A 13,545-nucleotide genomic window follows, 5' to 3' on the forward strand; every position below is an offset into this window, starting at 1 on the left:
AAATAGGGAGGCTAGTCATTCTTTCCACGTGGCCAAGTTGCAGAAACAGCCGCAATCCATGCAATACACTTTCAAGAACGCCACATTGCACTTCTGCGAGAAACCTCCCTTTTAATATGAGCAATTAAGGGAGTAAAGGAGGCGACACCATTTACAAAACGCAGCTAATCTGTGCATTGTCTGACATCAGCCCTGCATGTTAGACTGGTAAAAGAATGATGGAAGCATATGGCAGTGTGCTGAGGCAGACACAATGCCGAAAGCTTCCTCGGCTCATATCCGGCCCCCCACTTGATGCTTAATTATCCACAAACACAGACTTGACTATCATAGCTTTGGTATGTGAGGTACTAAAGGAGCATACATCAGATAGGAATTTTCTGAATGTCCCATTGGATATTTTTAATGCTATGCATTATGCCCATCCTGGACCGTCATCCACTATTTATCATGCTTTCTGCTGCTTTTCTCTTTAGTCTGTGCAACCGGCAACAACACAGCAGCATTTTACATGGGACTTCCGCTGTTGTGTGTGTGTGTGTGTGTGTGTGTGTGTGTGTGTGTGTGCGCGTCTCATAAATTGTCATTCAAATGGGATGTTATGGTGCATGGTAATGCATTGTGATGGCCTGTTTTAGAGAAATGTATGTGCTGTGAAGGGGGGATGTGGTCTGTTTGGTGTTGTTACTGCTGGGTGTGAGCACATCCCATATGTGATTGGCAGGCAGACTGGAGAATGACGTAATGGCAGCGGAGGCCCCAGCTGTCATGCCTGAGGTGTGAGCTAGTCTCCAGCAGGGGAGCAAAACCTCATGCCGGCCTTGCAGCTCCCATCACTCAATATGAGCCTCAGGGGGTGTGTACAGGGTGTGTGCACCTGTTCCTTTGTGTGTCTGTGCTCAACAAATGTAACTGGTTGGGTGTTTGAGGGCAAACAGGGAAATACTTTAATCATCTTTCCTTGGGAAATGCAAAATTTCAAATGGAGATACTTTATTATCAAGTTATGGTTTTTACTTTTCTCCCTAACTTTCATTCAGCTTGTGCAACATTTTGCAGACTACTAAACGTATCCAAAGAAAATGTCATTATCATCAAGAAACATAAGCTATTATATTTTTGCCGTTTATAAAGCGCACACTGTAGAAACACACTGTAGCAACACACTTTCAATGCTCTTACATCCAGAGGACTTTAGGATCCACTACACAGGATCACAGCTCAAACCAATAATACACTGTGGAACTACACTTCAACGTCTGGCTCCCTTATGTACACAAAGACGTGAGCAGGCTGCCAGATGAAGTCATGGAAAGAGAGAAACAGGAGCTTTGTGTGTGTGTGTAGTAGACAGAGGGCTATCATTTTTCTTCCTCCAAACTGACAGAGATTTAGCAAATGACAGAGCTATTAGATAATAAAAAAGGGCTTTGGTTCATGGTTCCTATTTAAACAAAAATGGCAGTTTTTAAGTCAACATCCTGAAGCTGTACTTTCGACCACCTGCTAACAGCATTCAATCTAGGACCTCTGGCTGCAAAAATGTACTATTTTATGTGCCAACTTTTTGTAGCCTTACTCATCTTCCACTTAATAATCTGCAACAGTAAAAATGCCAGTCAGACCCTCTGTGCATTAAATACTAATAATACGCATATTAACAACAGAATGAGGTCACTCGGCTTACGTTTGACATTAGGATTGCATTATAAAAACCTTCCACACATGCTTCTAATTGATTAAGTAGACACAGGCCAAACTCATGACAACAAAAGACAATGGGTGAAATGAAACGGATGCTAAGTTGCTTCATTTCAGAGAGCTTAAAACTATATACGAAATCCTATCCTCATTCTCCTCACACTATGAAATTTCTCTCAGACAGATGGCCTGTCTGTCACGTTACATCCTAATGACCTGAAAAACACTGCTCAGGCGAAGTAGAGCTGACAGCAGAATTACTTCCCTCTTTCCTCGTCTGCTATCAGCTCCTCGTTAATTAGCCACCCGTCACTCTGTTCTCACTCTGATGCCAGCTCACTGCTAAGACCAATGATGTGGTCTCAAATTAGTTTTATTTATTTATTTGACATAATTCCCCCATTTCTCCCAAATTCAGTCATCTGTACATTCCTACCCCTGCCTAGTTGTTCTTTATAACAAAACAACTATTAGCCTGACAGGGCAATTTTTTTTTATAAGGCAGCAACAACAGAGCGCCTGCTCTCGGTTTCCATACATGAACTCACAATCTCTCATAATTATTTAGTGTCATTGTGATTGTCAGGGGACAGAGAGTATGCCATCCGTTTGGTTTTCTTCCTTTTACCATTTTAGAGAGCTTTATCTTGCCATTGGTCGCCACTGGCTTATCATTACGGATAAGATAGTTAGGATACATTTAAATGGGCTGAATTATAAATTAATGAAGTTATATTTATAATCTATTTAATTCTGGAAAGCTGCTTTGGGCCAATGTACATTGTTAAAAGCGTTATATAAATAAAATTTAATTGGACTGTATTCAATTGAAGGTGATTCCCAGAAACATTATTCAAATATTAGCACAGAAAACCAGTCTTTGGAATTTTTAACAATAATTTGCAAAATAAATTCATGAAACAAAAGAGAACATTGTAAGTTGCTCTTGGCCCATTTGTAAGTCAAGCAACCCCGCATTGTTTGAGATCTCAAGAATTGTGCAAGAATTGTTACATTGTGAGCAATGAAATATTATGTTCATTAATAACCATTAAAAATGAAGAAAATGAAAGTCGCACAAAGACCATTGAGGTACTTCACCTTTTTGAATCTCAGATCAGCTGCTGTATTACTTAATACAAATATGCACTTACAAGAATAGGCATTAATAATAACAATCTTTGTCAAGTTGTAACAATGTAATTAATTGCAAATGCTTTAACAAGAAATGATTAGCAGGTGATAAAGCATTTTAAAGAACTGACAAAACTGTATGCCTATGGATTTGTGAGAATTACTACAAATCAGTAAACAAATTTCACAAAATAAACAAGCTAAAAATCATGAACCAGTTAATCAAAGTTTAAATATGGATTTAATGAGAAATTATGTTTAACAAAAACACAATCAGTGTCATGATTAGAACATGGACCATCTTGTTTACTCATAATATGACCCATTAGTCATATATGTACAGTTCTTATTTGCTGTCTCCAGAGCCTTACAATCATGAAGAGGCTATTTGTGGCAGCTGATGTTTTTAACCCAAATTACTAACCCTTCTGTATATTTTTAGTTAATTCCCAAAAAAGGATGGATGAATGAAAATTACAGTTCCCCGTGCAGCTCAGGCTGCTTTGCGCTATCTCTCTAAATAAAGAACATGAGCAGTTCACAAACTGTTATACAGCTTCCTGGTTGGTAAATCCTCAGACAGGCTGCACCTGTGACTAATAGTTACACATCAGTACTCCTGTGTATCATACAGAAACGTTCATTGTGTGACTTAGAAACAAGTTCCTTATTTTCATTTAGAAAACACTAAAAACATTAACTCATATACAGTATAACAACTTTTTTTGACAACAAATTGTGAAAGGTACAGTGTTTATCAACAATTATCTTGTGAAAAGATCAACTACATTAAATTATATATTTAAATGAAGCTATATAAAGTATGCGTATATGCGCACACACACACACACACACACACACACACACACACACACACACACACACACACACCTTCACATCTTAACCATAAATGTGATGCATATTTATTTAGACCTCTTAATTTGTATGACAGTGCACTCATGTATTGTAGTGAAAACATTTTTGTTGTTGTAACTGCTGTAAATTGTCTATGCTATTTTTAGGTAAAACAGAAAACTGTACAAAGCCCAGACTTGCATAGAACACATAGAACAACTTCTTGGCACCGTGCAGCATGAGGTAAGGTCTGTAGCTCACAATTTGTCTAAAGAGAAGCAAATGTTAACACTGCCAATATAATTATATAAGAGATATAATTACTTTTTATTATTATTATTATTTCAATGGTTTAAGTGTAACAAACATATAGCTTTGCCTTGATGGGCATGAATGTTGACCACATAGGTAGCAAATATAAAAAAAACAAAAATAAGTTACCCAAGCATAGACCTTTGAAGTACTCCATTACATTAACATTATCTTTAATCTGTATAGTTACAACACTATGTTACAAGACAAAATCTACTGTGATCATGTTTGTTGTATAGGACTTTACTGAATCCAGTTAATTATTAATCAAGTAAATGCTGCTCTTATTAGATTTACCATAACTCATTAATAGAATTTTTGCATGATCAGTGTCACTCTAAAAAGTGGCCACTAGAGAATCTAGGCTTTCTATGTTGTATTGTTTACTTCTCACTCTCAATTTTCTAAAAGAGAGCATTGAGTGAAACAGGATATATTCCAAGAAAAAAAAAAGTATGCCTGGACTTTAATCTCAGCCAGCATGATTTGACTACATTGCAGGAAAAAAAAAAAAGAAATAGGACCTGTTAAAAAAAAAAAACTGTTAAAAGAAAAAAGATAAAGACATTGATCGAAAATGAAGACTTTTATCTTTTTAGTATTTATTCATATGTTAGAGATTTTTGGAGATAAAATCTCCACTTTCAACCCTTTGGACATACTAGAAAAAAAGATTAAGAAAAACATTACCATTTAAATTGTTACCATCAAACTTGGAAGGAACCTTGTCACGGCTTGTGACGTGAGCTTTGGTGTCAGATAAATAATTCATATTGGTATTGATGGCTGACATTAAAAAATAGGTTCTAGAGTGACAATGATCAAATAATTGATTAATAACAATAGTGTTTGTTTTTTATAGGTTTTTGTGGCCAGTAGTATAGTAATGATTTAATTTCAGTCGGAAAACAACTAAATATACTAAATAAAATCACAACACAAGCCGTCTAATTTGACAAGTACACCATGACTGTTGGGAATGTCAAATAAAAGTTGTTATGGCGTGAATTTGTCATATCAGTTTAAAGCCCACTGTTAACCAATCCTGCTATATTAATACATTTGCCATAGAATACTTTTCTGACAATTGCACTGAAATTGATTTGAATAACTAATTCAAATGGATGTAAATATCTTATATTATCTTACAACCAGTTGTCCTCTTGTGCAGTTATTGTAGCCAGCTGGTTTATTGCTTTTAAACAGAAATGGGAAAATATCCCAATTGGTTAATCCTGTTTCTCACCATAGTAGCTAGTTGCCAATAAGAAAAAAATTTACAAATGTTTATGATTTTGACTTGCTTCATTACATTGCAATCACTGTGTAAAACAACTTCATTTAATACACACACATATGCAGCTACACTGTTGCTACAAATAAACATATTAAACATTGAATGCTTTTGAATGATTTCAGTTAAACAGCATAGAGTATCAAATTTTATCTGCAGTGATGAGAGCTGTTTAACATGAAATTCATTCCGGTTAGTCCTTTGAGAAAAGAAAATCACTTAGATCAAGTAGAGCGGTCTCGACTGGAGCACAAGGGTGACAATGACATCACTGAGGAGTGAACATGCCAGAAGTCATAAGATGCCAGATGTGAACATGAGAGATTTCACATGACAGCAGAGTCCTTTTCTGTCGAAATCTAGACTCTACCACAGAAATTCACAATTGATCTTGCAAAACACAGCAAGTTACATTTTGGTAAAGACTATTTTGTCTTTAAAAAAAATACTGTTAAAATGTTTATAATAAAGGAATACTTTGTACATTTGTACATGCCATGACCAAAGAGTATATTTACACTTGGCTTTTTGGTTCAGTCGCTCCTGAGGAGCTCGAATCATTTGTTGGTTCCAAGTTAAAGTCAAGCAGGAAGGAGAGCGAGAGATGTCCTGCTACCACTAGTGACATGATGTCATGTGGAGCAGAAGAGAAGTCTCCAGAGCGTTACACAACTGGGAGGATGTGTGAGCTGAAGGGAGGAGGAATACTATCGGGAAGACTCTAAATGATGACAAAGTCTGCATTCTTCACACAAGGGCCTTGGGCCAGAGTGGAAAGTCCAAATTTAGCTAAGGATGGAATGGAAAGATCTCTTATCAGGAAATGAGTGTGGGGTTACATCAACTGTGCAGTGTGTGTCAGTGGCAGTTTATGCATGTATGTGTGCAGATGTGTGTATTCCTGTGTTTTGCTGTACTTTTCCTGGAATTCACTGATGATTTGTTTGACTTCCTAACAAGGTTGCTGTGAGACTGTACCACTGCAACTTTGGGAGACACAGGTAACCAAACAGAAGATATCCAAATAATATTTTTTTTTGCATAAAAGTCTATATAATCCGATGCAAAGGCTTTTAAATATAGAACTGAGCTCTATAAATATAAATAAACAAGAAAAATAAGGAGAAAATAGGTGAATGAATTTTTCAGGGTATTCACAACAGCTTGCTGCTATTCAACAGGGCCAAATTTAAAAAGTAAAGGAAGAAGTCTATAAACACAGTGATTTCACCCTTCAGCACTTCAATATGCTCTACAAAGTGGAAAAAAAAGTGTGTGCTCATATAGTTTTGTACCTGCTGGAATCTCATGCAAGGCAGTCACACAGGAAAAGAAGAGCCAAAATTGGCAAAATGGAGAAAAATGGAAGAGCTGTGAATGTAACAGAAGAAAGCAGTGGAAAAGAGAGGACTGCGGCGGGTTCACGTCATGCTGAAAGTATTTGGCATCACCAACTCCTCTGACATTTATTTAGTTCTTTATTTAGTTTCTGGGAATTGACATAAGACATATAATTTGAGGCCAATGAATGTGCAGAGAAAAAAAAAAACCAAGAAAAGTGAGGACAAATGTAGAGAAAGGACTGGACATTTCTGTGCAAAACGATGTGCACCCCGAGTCTGTTCTAGTAATGTGCATGTGTAAAGGTGTGCATGAAGGTAAACAGTTCAGCGTAGGGACCCAATGAAATGTCATATACCCTTTGTAAAAATTTAGAAAAACTGAGTGAAAACATGTAAGGATTAACAGTTGAGAACACTTGCACAAACTAGCTGTCAGGCACCAGATGTGATGACCACAGAGGCCTGGACTAAAAATAGAGCAGTGTTTTCAGAACAGAAAGAGAGAGCAAGTGTGTGTGTGTGTGTGTGTGTGTGTGTGTGTGTGTGTGTGTGTGTGTGTGTGTGTGTGACACAATAACACAACATGAGCTCCTCTTGGGAGCTTACCTCACCACCATAATGGCACCAGTGGCTCCTTCTCAATGAAATCATTGAACGGACCACACAGCAGTGGGGCAGTAATGGATAGTGGCTTACGCAGACACAGGAAGTCAGGGAGATTGACAGGAGTCTAGTAGCTTACTTTACAACAAGAGCACTTAAGCAAAACCCTAACTGGATGAGGGATTCCTACTGTGTGATAATATAGTTGACTCTGAGCAAATCCATATTGCATTTTTTTAATAATGCTTGATTTACTTCCAGCCTACATAACACAGACTAAACTAACTAAAGGACACAGATTCGTACATGAAACATAAATCACTTAAAGCTTTTTTTCACTCTGCAAATTAATCTGCTCATTATTGTCTGCTTGGGCTTGCAGCAGTGCTTCTTTTTGATAGAATTTCAGCATTGTTACACAAAAGAACCACAAAATCACACTGATTTTCTTTTTTTTCTTTTTTCTTTTTTCATATATTCATTATTTTACATTTCTTATCGTTATTATTTTATCTTATTATTCCTTTTGGAATTTTAATACACCTCTTCTGTCATTTTAAATGGTGGCTAAATGCACTAAAGCTGTCATGGTTCCCAATGACAACAACCAAGTTGCTTTGTATGACTGGTAGGAGTATTTCACTATAGATAAGCACTTGGATCTATAACCAATCAGTTGTTGCTTTACAATGTCATACATTAATTTAAATAGAATTGAGAAATCTCTGCCTAAACATTTTTCTCTTTGTCTTCTTGTCACTCTGCACTGCCTCTGTGTCACACATTTACATAAAAGCTACCTGTTGCTTTGTCACTTGCTAGTGTGATCGCTGGGTTATTGTTGTTATTGTTAGCAATCTAGTTGTTTGTCAAGTTGGTGAAAAAAAATAAACAGCCCAGGACTTGCTGGTTCCAGTTTGGACCTGTTCTTGTTTTTAAATGTGCGTTGATGTAACACCTATTAAGTGAAGATCAGGATACTGGGGCATTAAAAAGTCGGTTAGAATTTGCATTTTGTTTTAGAAGGCATTAACATTTAGTCTTCTCAGGTGCCAAATTCACACACTTACACTAGAAATGGGCTGTAAAAAGTGAAGTGGAATGACAAAATTGCATTCAAAATAAAAAAAACAATGAAAGACAGAGAGGGAGAAGAAGAAGAACCGGTCCGGATTTAACACACTGCCCGATTAAAGTCAAATTCCGCTTTCAACTTGAGGCATATGTAACCTTCAGTCACCGCTCCATGTCATGTTTTTTCTTGTGTTAACCATTAAGTGGGAGTGACATCAGGAGGATCTGATGTAATCCAGAAGCATCTCAAACCCTGCCGAGTGACCACGAGGCAAGCATATGGGTCAAGAGCCATGCAACTCAGTATATGCTCATAGTGCCAAGGCATGGTTCGTTTTTCACTCACTTACTCTCACACACACACACACACACACACACACACACACACACACACACACACACAAACAATGCAAACATACACACAGGCGTTCCAGCAGAGTCCAGCCTGCTGTCCAGGGACAAAAACACAGGCAGATGGTAACAGAGTGGAGGAGATTAAAAACAGTCAGTGCACATCTGTAGGATATAGACACCTACACTTGCAGAATCACATGTGTGATATTAATATAACACTGCAAGAAAAAGAGAGGGACACATGGGAAATACACTCTAACAGCAGTAGCTTATTAAAACTTAGCAGTTTTTATCAATATAAATTAGCTAGGACATAACATACCAATTGCTCTGGAGGCAGAAAGGATAAGTGCACATGCAGTTTTACTACAGCTAATTATAAGCCAGCAATTATAAGTCAGCTATTTAGACTTTTCAAGTCTGAGTCCTCAACTACAGCCAAAATGCACAACTGGAAAATGTCAGTGCTGTCAAAGATTTTATGCAAATGTTTATTCTGCAATGTATCACCTTCAGGTCAAATCTAAAATGTACACAGTGTACAAAGTTACAATACAGTTAAATACATGCAAGTTAAAGTCATCTGCAACATTTGGAATGACTGGTGTGTAGCAATTAGTTACACACAAGTCATTCTAAACCAAAATTTATTTTTTAAGTACATTTTGTCCCCGAACACATAGTTTTCTATGAAATTAAAGAAGAACCAGCTAGGAGCTCTGCCTACTTGGAAACTTATTTTAGAATGATAAGTTTCCTGTGTAAAGCTCCCAGAAGATGTAATTTGTTCTTTGACATGGTGGGGTTTGACATGACTTTACAAAAATAATTTTCAGCATTAGTGTATAAATGGCATCCAATGCTATCCAAACAACCACAAGCAGAATAAAAGTGATAGTGATGGATTTAATTAAAACGGTGCGAACAAACACTAAATCTAAAAGCAGCAAATAACAGCAGCAGTAAAGGATTCCATTTTTTTGTCACAGATGTGATTTTCAGTGAATGCTTATGCATTTGCACACCAAAGCATGTTTGCTTGCTGCCTTGCTCCATTTCATTTACTTTTTATAGTATTTGTCTACAACAGTACCTTATCTGTTCTAAAACGTGATGTACTGCTGCTTTACTACGTTCAAATGCTTGATTTCAATGTTTGTATATTTAATTTATGCATATATCATTTAATTATTATACAAAATTAAATTAATTATATACTCTAGATTCTTATATCATCAACTGAACAAAATATCTATTTCTTTCAACAAAAATAGTCAAAACAATGTTGGATTATATTTTATATAGATTTTTTTTTAAGCATAGTTATCAACTTGCCATCTGTAATTATCATTAAAAACAATACAAATGTTGATTTACACAAAATGCTTCACCTTGAATAAATGCTGGGGGTTTTTTTTTACAGAAAGAAACAACCCAGCATGAGTGAATTTGCTCTAAGGAGAAATCCCCCAGCAGCCACTATAAGCTATAAAATGTCTAAATTAAAGATAGTTAAACTCAATATGTGGCTTTAGCATTTTATAAAGTACACTTTTATACATAAATACCTTGAATTAGAATTTTATAATGGTCATAATAAGCTAAATTTAGTTCTTTACAAATCCGAATAATCGTATTAACAAAATAATTGTTAGTTGCTCTAATTATTACACCTACATGTAATCAGTGTGTCCAACACAGATACATAATAGGGTTTGTGCTTTAATCCTTTTTGCATATGTATACTAGGAATGTACACATAAATGCAAATATACATAAAGGAAAATGTTTCAACACATACTGTCTTGCTCTTCATTTCACCTTTCACCTCTCATGAGAGAAATACTGATTTGACATCTTTCTATCTTAATCATTTTAAATGCTCTAATGATGACCAGTCCAGCAGAAGGTAGTCTTTCCTTAGCTCCACTCTAGACAATTCATTAGCTAACATGCCTTTGTGAAGTATGGGTTTGGCAACAGAAGAAGGCAGAGAGTCTGTGCTGTATTCACACATTTGTGTGTTCTATGACGTGAGTTCTTTCCAGCAGGTGTGTGTCTGGACCTGTGGACCAGGCCACACTACTGGCCACATTATGTACAACCAGCAGACATAGTGAGAGCCATGGCTAAACATTTATTAGGCAGTAAATGAGCAGTTATATAAGCAATAAAAATCAAGAATTCGTGGTTTTATTTTTTTTAAAGTATAACAAGAAGAATCTCAGCAGTCATGACCTATTCCACAAATTTTGATTAACAGCCCAGTCTGGAGAGCAAGGTGCTGGATAAAAACATGGCTGCCAGGAGAAGTTCTATGAGAACCAGGCATGTTATTTCCATATAATATTAATACACAGCATACACAAGCCCACAAACAGTGGACTGAACCCACTCCCTGGGATTACATCATCTTTCCTTTCAAGTTCACATCAAAGATGTTCAAGAAGTGTTCATGATGCAAGTGGCCTTAAAGTAACCCTAATGAAATCAGCATGCTCCCGCTGCGTCTAGCTTTCAACAGTATTGGGAGAGACAGAGGGCTTTGCAGTAGATAAACAGTCAATAACCAGGGCACATCCTGTCAGTCCAGGCCAGGGGCTTCCCTCCTCATAAGCAAACCATTATACAAAACTTAACTTGTTTAAAGTGGTTACTGCGCTGCCCTCCACTCTATACAACCCTAAAAATGCCTACAGCTGCAAGCCAACTGAGTCTCCCATTAACTTCCATTGACCTCATATTTTCCAGGGCTTTCCACAGTGCCCTGTCCTGCTGGCTCCCACTTTTAAAGATTATCATTTTCTGTTGGCATAGAAACAGCAGCAATTGGAATGGAATAAGTACAATTTCACTCTGTACTGTGTCTTACTAAAGACCGCAGATACATAGCATGGGAATAAAACAGGATAGAGCATGAGAAAAAGCAGGCTTAGGGCATTAAGCAAGGCAAATTAAGACTCTGCTAGTCTCAAGAGAGATTTTTGAAAAGAAATGCATGTGCCTCAATATGGCTGATTGACTTCAGTGACTTAATCCCTAAACTGAGGACGACAGGGTAGGGGTGCACGTAATTAAAGATGAATGCAAGATCAGCTTTGCAATTTCCACATTTTTTTTTAAATCCCGACAGAAACAGCTTTGAGTTACTTTTCAGTAATGACATATTTGGAGCAGAGATGCTTGGAAAGGCAAAAGCCATTAAGCTTTAGAAGGGAAATTGCTGGCTGTGAGTGATAGGATTCATACAGCTTAGTAGATTTCACAAATTCACAACTGACACAATACATTACGTACACAGCAGACATAATTAAAGTAGAAAAAAGGTACTTATTTTCAGTAAGTTGCAATGTTTCCACACGGACGGTTAATGACGTGATACCGGAGAAAATGTACCTCTTCTAACTTTTATATTAATTACCTATTCAGAGAATATTTGTTTCTCTGTGAATAATAGACATATTTATTGTCTGTGAGGCCAAGTATTCACTGAAATTCAGGTTGTTTAATTTATGTGTCTGTGAAAAGAGATGACAGAGGCGGCAGAGAGCGCACCCAGTCTGTTTTCTTAATTTTACAAAAGCAGTGTTTTTGTTGTTATTATAAGTGTATACAAATAAAAGTAACCCTTTACAGATTTGAATGATGTATTGTTCTTTTCTGTACGATCAAAAAAGACAGTAATTTAAGTTTCAGTGTTATGAGAAAAAAGAAAAAAAAGCCACAAAACGTTCCTGTGCGCTTGTTGACCCCAAAGGGTTTACTGTTTGATTCGAGACTTGGCGCATCAGTAAAACAAACGTTTGGTGATTAAAAAAATAATAAAATAATGTAATTTAATTTAAAAATAAATTATTTTATTATTATTATTATTTTTAGATATATATGAGTAAAGAAAGGACATCGTGAATAAATGGGTGTTGCGCTGAAGGTTTTAATTTCGTCTCATATATTTATTTATATTTTTAATAAAAATTGTGAAACTGAAATGAGCGCTGCATTAGTCGCATATTAATACAATTAGTGCCGTTAAAATGAATTCGCATTAATGTGTTAATTTTTAAAGCCCTAATTAATATAACCAAATTTCAAATTTTGTTACCTAATAAATGTATCTAGGCTGAAAATCCACCATATAGAACACAAGCAGAGAAAAGATAAAGATGATCAGGTGATCAGGAATGTCTCTGTTCTCAGTCGTTTACATTGCTGACTCAATCTGTCTCATCCACATTAACCAAACTTCTTGTTGCCTTCTGCCTTGCTCGTTGTTATCTTGTTAAACTAGTCTACGTCTAAGTACTGATAACAGAAAAATCTACTTAAGTACAGTAACAAAGTATTTGTACTTCGTTACTTCCCACCTCTGCAAAACAGCAAGCTTGACTTGAAAAAAAAGGCCATGCTCATGCACAAGATGAGTACGTGTCTCTCTGCTTTTGCCAAGTTAAAAACTTGGCAATCAGCTCTGGCCAATACTTCCCACATTGCTGGTGTCAAAACACATTTGACACCAAGCAGACAGTTAACATAATGTGGTCAACTTTCTCAAATAATTAATAACTCACTAGTAATGTTATCAATCTGTGAACTACAGAAGAGCCTGATTTCACTGCTATTGTTATTGAATAAATGTAAACTTAAAAAACTGTCATTTGCATGGGTGCTGTTATGTTGAGAATGCGAGGTTGCACAAAGCACTAAAAGCAATAATTGTGACAAAGTATTTTTATACTTTATTTTAATATTTTTATAATTAATTGTTAGATTTCTGTCATATTTTCAGTATGAGATTAGGCAATTTTTTTTTTTTTTTTTTACATATAGCAGTACTAGGAGCTAGCCACTGGGTCAGTGTGTATTCTTAGCTGGTGC

The 13,545-nt window shown here is 36.3% G+C and overlaps 1 protein-coding gene across 3 annotated transcripts in view; it reads right to left on the reverse strand.

Moving 5' to 3' along the window:
- dusp8a (dual specificity phosphatase 8a) overlaps window positions 1-13,545 on the reverse strand; it is a 36,177-nt gene that overhangs the window by 9,773 nt on the left and 12,859 nt on the right. The gene's annotated exons all lie outside the window — the stretch shown is intronic.

Source organism: Silurus meridionalis, chromosome 10 (assembly GCF_014805685.1).
Source record: "Silurus meridionalis isolate SWU-2019-XX chromosome 10, ASM1480568v1, whole genome shotgun sequence".
NCBI lineage: Eukaryota > Metazoa > Chordata > Actinopteri > Siluriformes > Siluridae > Silurus > Silurus meridionalis.